Below are 8,153 nucleotides of genomic sequence, written 5' to 3'. Positions count from 1 at the left end.
CGAATGTGCTCATCATCTGAATCTCACCCTCTGCTACAGTATTCGCCGTACATCCCTGCTAATGCAAATTCGCACTCACACAGAGGGCCCAACAGCATAACCTTGGAGCAGTAAGCATACGGAGGGCTTACGGCATGGATACGGCAGCTGGACGGTGACCTCGCTGGGGGTGGGGCTCAACTGAGCCGTTAGCGCAAGTGAAGCAGGGTCAGGCTCCCTTACCTCCTATACATCACCCAATTATCACCCAAATTGGTCACTAATGGGCGTCCAATAGGAGGTGATGACAGTTTCAATAACCCCAAGTGACCAATTCAATGTCTGCAAGGAAAGCTGTTTCTCAAGCAAAACAACAGCAGCAATAGCAAAACGCATTTGTCAAAACACATCCTACCATCCATTATTTGGGTTCTCATTCATACTTTTATATCATTCATGCATCTTTGATATCTCATCCCTCTGTAATGAACGTGGCTTCTCTCTCTGCTCGAGGCAGCAGCCGACGTGGCCAGATCGCACATGTTTTATGCCGTTTCTGATGTGGAGACGGGATTCTTCCCACGTAGGTGGCTCGACCTTACCGTGAAAAACTCACTCGTCAGTCGGCTGGGGAGATCGCCCGAGAGACACAAATTAATTCTCCTCCCCGGTAGCCTGCAGCCTCACCACCTCCCCACACCAAGACCACCGCTCTACACATAAACCCCATACAGTTTATCAGCTGCAAACTTCCGGCTGTACATAATTAAATATCTTATAATAGGCAGCATCACTGCATGTCTTTTTTTGCAGTTTGCAGTGGATGTGTTAAGCAAACTGATTTTTTTTTTTTTTTTTTTAAAAAACACTCAGTATTTGCATTTCAGACAAAACAACCTCAGCAAAATTCGATTCCCTGTTAGATTTGCCGCACGTCTGCAGAGCACGCAGCTGAGACACCAGAGGAGGCCAGAGATACAGGCATCTTATTTTCCTTCAGAGCAAGCTTTCCTCTCGGTAATAACAAAACAAAATTGGCAATTTGACGTCCGCGCTGCCGGTCACCTGTTCAGTCGGGGTTCCGGGGACAAACTCAGTCAACAGCCTTCGCTTTGAATTCCACCTGTAAACTTTTCGTCAGCGTGGCAGCATTCATGCTATGTGCATAACTGCCTATTGATGTGCTTCGATTGAGGCACCAACTACAGGGAAAAAACCATTAACAGAGCGGTAAAAACAGACACAGCTTTACATAAATCCGGAGGCGATGAGGAGGCACCGTGTGCGAGAGTGTGGGTGCTCAGGCAGGTAGGACGGAGAGAGATTTACCCTTAGCAGGAGATAAAGAAAAATAGCAATCTGCAGTTTGGCAGAGGCCTGGAAAGGGCCAGCATCTCAGGACCAGGCCAAGGCAGCACCGATAAATGAGGCTTGGGCACTGACTCTCCATCACGAGAGAGGATGCTGGGAAATTCCTGCTTTTTTAATGCGGCCAGAACACTGGTTTACGTCAGTGGAATGGGACAATATCTGAGCCTGATGTGCCGTCAGTGGTCTTAAAATAGAACGGACCCGCCTTAACCTCCGAACACCAACTACATGCCCCCTCCCCTCTCTGCAGTGCCGAGCTGAGGGGCCACAATATACTGTAACATGCATACTTTTATAAATGCGAGGAAGGTGAATATTGATACAAGCGTGCATCCAAATTCTGACCGTTTGCCCAGGTCAGGGTTGTATGACGTCTCCTGGAGCCGGTGACAGGATGCACAGGGGCACAAAGGCTGTGCTGCTCCCTGGATGGGATGCCAGTCAATCACATGCAGGAGGTTAAACAGCAGAACATGAAGAAAACATGCGGACACAGGGGAGAGTGGGGACGAAGCCCCAGACCATGTGTGTGTGGCAGCCATGTTGCTCTACTCCACACAACCAACGACCATCAACTCGGATACAAGCAGTTCTTCAAAACATCCATCACCAGCAACTCTTTCTCCATTTCAATATGCTTACTAGCATCGAGGCATGTTCGCAGTCGGCCTATAGGATCAACATTAAACCTGACGGCTGAGAGAGATTTTTACAGAATATATGTGTCACGGCTGTGGGGCAGGCGAGCAGGAAAGCAGGCAAGCGGAGTCGTGACGTCGGACAAACAGGGTTTAATGGTAACGGGATGGCTGACAGGCACGAACACCAAGACAATACAATGACAGATCTGGGGAAGACAGACTGAGACTCGGACTAAATACAAAAGACTAGGCAGAAATAACAGGACACAGATGATCACAATTGGTAATCACACGAGGTAACGAGGTGGGCGTGGCACACATCGGGATCGAACGGAACGGATCATGACAGAACCCCCCCCCAAAGGCGCGCACACCGGGCGCGCCTGAGAGGAGGCGACGGACGGGACGAGACCGGGGAACAGGACCTGGAAAACAAAAGCAAAACATCAACGAGACACCGGAAACAGGACAGAGACACAGAACAGGAACAAGGACCAGAAAAACGACAAGACCCGACAGAGGACAGGGAACGCGGACAGGCAGACAAAGAAAGGAGACAGAGAGGGGACAGAAAACGGAGGAACAAAAGGGCCAGGAGTGAACGGAGGAGACAGAGAGGGACGAGGAACGAAGGCAGGAGGGACAGACGGGAACGGAGGAGACACAGAGGGACGAGGAGCAGAAACAGACGGGACGGAGGGAAAGGGAGGAGGAGCCAGGGGAGCCCGAAGGAACCCAGGCGGGCGACGGGCAGCGGCCGGAGGGGCCGCAGGCGAGAGGGAGAAGGGAACCGAAGGGGACCACCCAGGGGCCAAGGGAACGGGACGAGGGAGAGACGGAGGGGACACGGAGGGAGCAGGAGGGAACACCAGTGCAGGCGGGCAGGAGGGGGAAGCCGCGGCAGGCGGAGGCGCAGCCGGAGCCGGCGAAGGCGCCGTCCGACGCCCAGCCGGAGCAGGGGGGCCCGGAGGCGACCGACAAGGACCCGGAGGCGGAACCGAGGACCGGCACCGAGGATCCAGGGGGGGACCCGGAGGCGACCGCCGACCCCGAGCCGGAGGACCCGCAGGCAGCCACCGAGCCACAGCCAGGGGCCGAACGGGCGAGCCAGGGGGCAGGGCGGGCGGGACCCGGGCCCTACGCCTGTGTCCCCGTCCCTTACGGGACACTGACAGGCGGGGTCCTGGGGGGTGTCGGCCTTGCCGGGGTAAGGGCGAGGGAGTCAGGAGGGAGGTCAAGTCTGGGCGGCCAAGAGTCGAGGCCTCTAAAGAGGCAGCCGGCGTGGCCGCAGGCGGGGCCGCGGGCAGAGCGGCGGCCTCAGGCGGGGCCGCGGGCAGAGCGGCGGCCTCAGGCGGGGCCGCGGGCAGAGCGGCGGCCTCAGGCGGGGCCGCGGGCAGAGCGGCGGCCTCAGGCGCGGCCGTAGCAGTGGGCGGAGCCGGCTGGACAGGCGAGACGGGCTGGGCCGGCGAGACGGGCAGGACAGGCGAGTGGTCAGCCAGGGGAGCTGCGGGCGTGCAGGGCTGGCCGAACAGGACAGGCGAGACGGGCAGAACCGGCGTGCAGGGCTGGCCGGACAGGACAGGCGAGACGGGCAGAACCGGCGTGCAGGGCTGGCCGGACAGGACAGGCGAGACGGGCAGGTCAGGCGAGACGGGCAGGACCGGCGAGCAGGGCTGGCCGGACAGGACAGGCGAGACGGGCAGGACCGGCGAGCAGGGCTGGCCGGACAGGACAGGCGAGACGGGCAGGTCAGGCGAGACGGGCAGGTCAGGTGCCGGCAGAACAGGCAAAACAGGCAGTTCAGGAGCCGGCAGGACGGGTGCTGCCATCACGCGGCCAGCAGGGGGCGCCGTCGCGGGCGCCGCCATCACGCGGCCAGCAGGGGGCGTCGCGGCGGACGCCTCCATCCCGCGGCCAGCAGGGGGCGTCGCGGCGGGCGCCGCCATCACGCGGCCAGCAGGGGGCGCCGTCGCGGGCGCCGCCATCACGCGGCCAGCAGGGGGCGCCGCAGCGGGTGCCGCCATCACGCGGCCAGCAGGGGGCGCCGCAGCGGCCGCCTCGGGCATTGCCCTAGGCAGAGCAGGCAGGACAGGCGGGTCAGGCAGGACAGGCAGGACAGGCGGGTCAGGCAGGACAGGCAGGACAGGCGGGTCCGCTGGCAAAGCGGCGGAAGCTGCAGCAGGCGGTGCCGCGGGCCGAGCGGCGGCAGCTGCAGCAGGCAGGACAAGCGGGTCAGGCAGGACAGGCGGAGCTGGTGGCATCGCGGCATCAGCAGCAGGCGGTGCCGCGGGCCGAGCGGCGGCAGCTGCAGCAGGCAGGACAAGCGGGTCAGGCAGGACAGGCGGAGCTGGTGGCATCGCGGCATCAGCAGCAGGCGGTGCCGCGGGCAGAGCGGCGGCATCAGCAGCAGGCGGTGCCGCGGGCAGATCGGCAGCGGCAGCAGGCAGCGCAGCCGCGGGCAGATCGGCGGCGGCGGCAGCAGCCGGCGGTGCCGCGGGCAGCTCGGCGGCGGCAGCAGCAGCGGGCGCTGCCGCGGGCAGCTCGGCGGCGGCAGCAGCAGCGGGCGTTGCCGCGGGCAGAGCGGCAGCGGCAGCAGCAGCGGGCGTTGCCGCGGGCAGAGCGGCGGCGGCAGCAGGCGGCGCCGTGGGCAGATCGGCGGCGGCAGCAGGCGGCGCCGTGGGCAGATCGGCGGCGGCAGCAGCAGTAGGCGCCAGGATCGGCGCCGGGCGTACCGGCGCTGTCCCTTTAAGGGCCTTGGGAATCCGGGGAATCGCCTCCCAGACGGCCCTGGCCCCTTTAAGGGCTAGCCGTGTTCCCCGGAAGGGGGAAGCTGCCCGCGAAGGTACCTCCAGACAGGCAGCGGCAGTGACTTCCGGGGTGACAGCGTGAGAAGCAGGAGAGAGAGAGCACGCCCTTAGGGAGATCGCCGGCACTTCTCCCTGGTGTTGTTCTCTCCTCTTTTTCCTCCGATTGTGGCTGGTCGGCTGAGTCGGGGCGGCCGGGGAGCAGGCGAGTGGCTGGAGCTGCCTCTCCGTTATCCTCTCGACCAGCTGTCGGAGGTTTTCGTGTACCTCGCGGAGGGGGTACGCGTTTCCGGGTGGGGGCGCCTCACTCAAGAGGTCCCCACTCCGGCTGGCTAAGTTCCGTGCCATGGGGTCCTCCTGGACCTCGGGTTGGGACAGCCAGTACACAACTTCCTGCAGCAGACCGAGCCGTTGGCGCTCGGTCTGCTGCGCTGTGTCTTCAACGAGATCTGTCATTCTGTCACGGCTGTGGGGCAGGCGAGCAGGAAAGCAGGCAAGCGGAGTCGTGACGTCGGACAAACAGGGTTTAATGGTAACGGGATGGCTGACAGGCACGAACACCAAGACAATACAATGACAGATCTGGGGAAGACAGACTGAGACTCGGACTAAATACAAAAGACTAGGCAGAAATAACAGGACACAGATGATCACAATTGGTAATCACACGAGGTAACGAGGTGGGCGTGGCACACATCGGGATCGAACGGAACGGATCATGACAATATGTATTAGCATTGATGTACTTTCATTAGAGCCGGAAGTGAAATGCGGCGATGCTTCCCGTCTGTCGGGATCCAGCCTGGAGAGATTATAGCCAGGAGGGCACCTGCATTTCCCAGATAACTCACGAGTGCCACACACAAGACTTTCCTACCGCTGAGCACCGAGAGGCGGCACAGCACTGATCTCCAGATCTTCTCTAAGTTTCTCTGCCGTTGCTCTGACATTCACTGATTGATTTTGACGCCCAGAATCTTCAGGAAAGTCAATACGGAAATGAAAATACTTAAATCAGTGTGTTACTCCTTTTCTGGTGACAACATTATGAACAGATTTACATCTTGCTTGATATTTTTTCCCCCACACTTCACTCATTACATCATCATCATCTTTTCATTTTTACCTGTGACAGCTAAACGAACAATAAATGTGGCTTCGCTTTAGTTCCTAAAATTGTACCTACATTCACTGCGAAAACATTTCATTATTAAGCAGAAGCTATTTGTAAAGCGAGTAAGTTACACAGGAAGCAGCTGCACTGGATGCTTCTCCCTTGACGGGGGCTGGCAGGGCGTCGAGCTTAGGGACCGTGCTACGGTACAGCCTTCGACGGCAGCCAATAACACTAACTCATGCCGCTTTTCAGGCACCACAAGCTGCTTTGCTGATTAAACGTGACCCCGGCCGTGTTCGGGACGGGCTCCTCACGGACAGACAAAGCAGCCGGGGATGCCAGATGTCTGGCCTCTCTCACCCAGTCCCCGCCAATCTTAATCGCTGCTTTCTACAATACGGTCGCAGCACCAAGGCCTGATGGTCCCAAAGCAGATTCCTCTTTCTGGGGGGGGGGGGGGGCATCGTTGCCGCTAGTGCCGAAACTCTCAGCCCCCTCCCCCACCCACCACATGAACAATGCAACGCGTGTGCCGCACCATGAAACACCAGCTCACTCCCCAACTCTGAAGAGCCGCTCGGCGTAAAAACTTCGAGAGATATCTGCATGCCCCCCCCCCCCCCTCCGGCGAGCGGGAAGATCGACTGCAGATAATTAACCTTTCGATATGCAAAAGCAATATACATTTTTTTCCCCAGATGCACGTTAAAGGCTCAGTTGCTATGCATTTGCATGACGTCTCTCTCCTTGCTGGGAAGGTTATTCCATCTGCTGTAGATGGACATCGTGACAGACACTGACCGTCAGAGGACTATATCTGCCTGATGAAAATCACGTATTTACAAAAATGTATTATTATTTCAGGAGCATGAAAACTACTTTACCAAACAAACCTATAACTACATAAGACCCCCTTAGCACCACAAATAGTAAGCTCTCCTTAAACTGTCCAGGGACTGCTGTATAAACGTTTTAAATGGACTTATGTAGGCTGATGTCAGCGAGGTCTATAGATCAGTGTCCACAAAATATGAACTAATCTCACTTTAAATTCACATTTTACATGTAACAAGTTTTTCAAAATGAACAATGCAAAATAATCCATATAAGCAACCACTATGAATACAAATGTTAACTAGTACAAACAAATACTAATTAAAACAGATGACGTCACAAAACATCTTTTCATTGGTTGATTACATGTCAACCGCATCAGTAGATAGAGGAGAATGTGACTGTAAATGGAAGACGGCCAATCAGAAAGTGGTACGAGGATTTCATTACCAGTGCCGATACTGTCGCGCTCTTAAAGCTGCGTTCCCATTGCCAGTCTTTAGCCAACATTTACATTTATTTGCCAGAAAGTTTTGTATGGAAGAATGTAGGAGTGAGGCGAAACTGCACATCACAAGCGTATAACGGTTTAGGGGCCATATGTTTAACAGTCGCACTTTGTCGTTCTTTGATCGCATTGCGTGCCAGAAGGCAATTTGTGCTTAACCCCCTTCATTTACACTTGGTTACAGGTGCTCCTAACGGGATGTGGGTGGCAATTAAATGGGATGTCTTATCTAAAGAAGGGTGGGCGGAGTCTAACACAGCAAGCATACAGTACATTCAGATGCCTGTTTAATCTAAACATCTTCAGGCTGTTTTTTAATCAGGGAGAGATTCGGTAAGAGATCCAGGTATGGCTGGCCCTCTAAATGGGTAAACCCAAGTCCTGCTCATATCAGCCTGCTATCCAGATGCAGGAGGCAGAGACGGAATCCAGATAAACGGCTCCTACGCCGGAGGAGGAGCAGAAACTATGGCTGCGTGCGAGACGCCGCAGGAAGATATGCGACGGCTCCGTGTTCCCGACGTTAAGCTGCACGTCTGCGGGAAATGCGCGGAGCCATTTTCCTAAAACTCATTTATTGTCACTCAGGAGATCATTCGATTAAAAACTACTTAAGATAAAGGAGGGTTCTGCGAGGTTCATGCATGTGGAACAGCGGCCTTTCTGGTACTTCAACCAGGAAATGGGGATCGACGTCTGGATCCCAATCCAAAACCAGCGCAGAGATACTCGCTGCCAAATTGGATTTTTCAGAAGGTGACTTCCATGGTCACGAACCTTCCTAAGAAATTTCCCAAAGATTAAAAAAATTAAATAAATAAATAAATAAATAAATAAATAAAAACAGATAGATAGATAATTTAAAAAAAACACAGAACAGGATATCATTAGTTGATGCT

This window comes from Paramormyrops kingsleyae, chromosome 3 (genome assembly GCF_048594095.1).
Source record: "Paramormyrops kingsleyae isolate MSU_618 chromosome 3, PKINGS_0.4, whole genome shotgun sequence".
Lineage (NCBI taxonomy): Eukaryota > Metazoa > Chordata > Actinopteri > Osteoglossiformes > Mormyridae > Paramormyrops > Paramormyrops kingsleyae.
Note: the sequence above shows the minus strand (reverse complement) of the source record.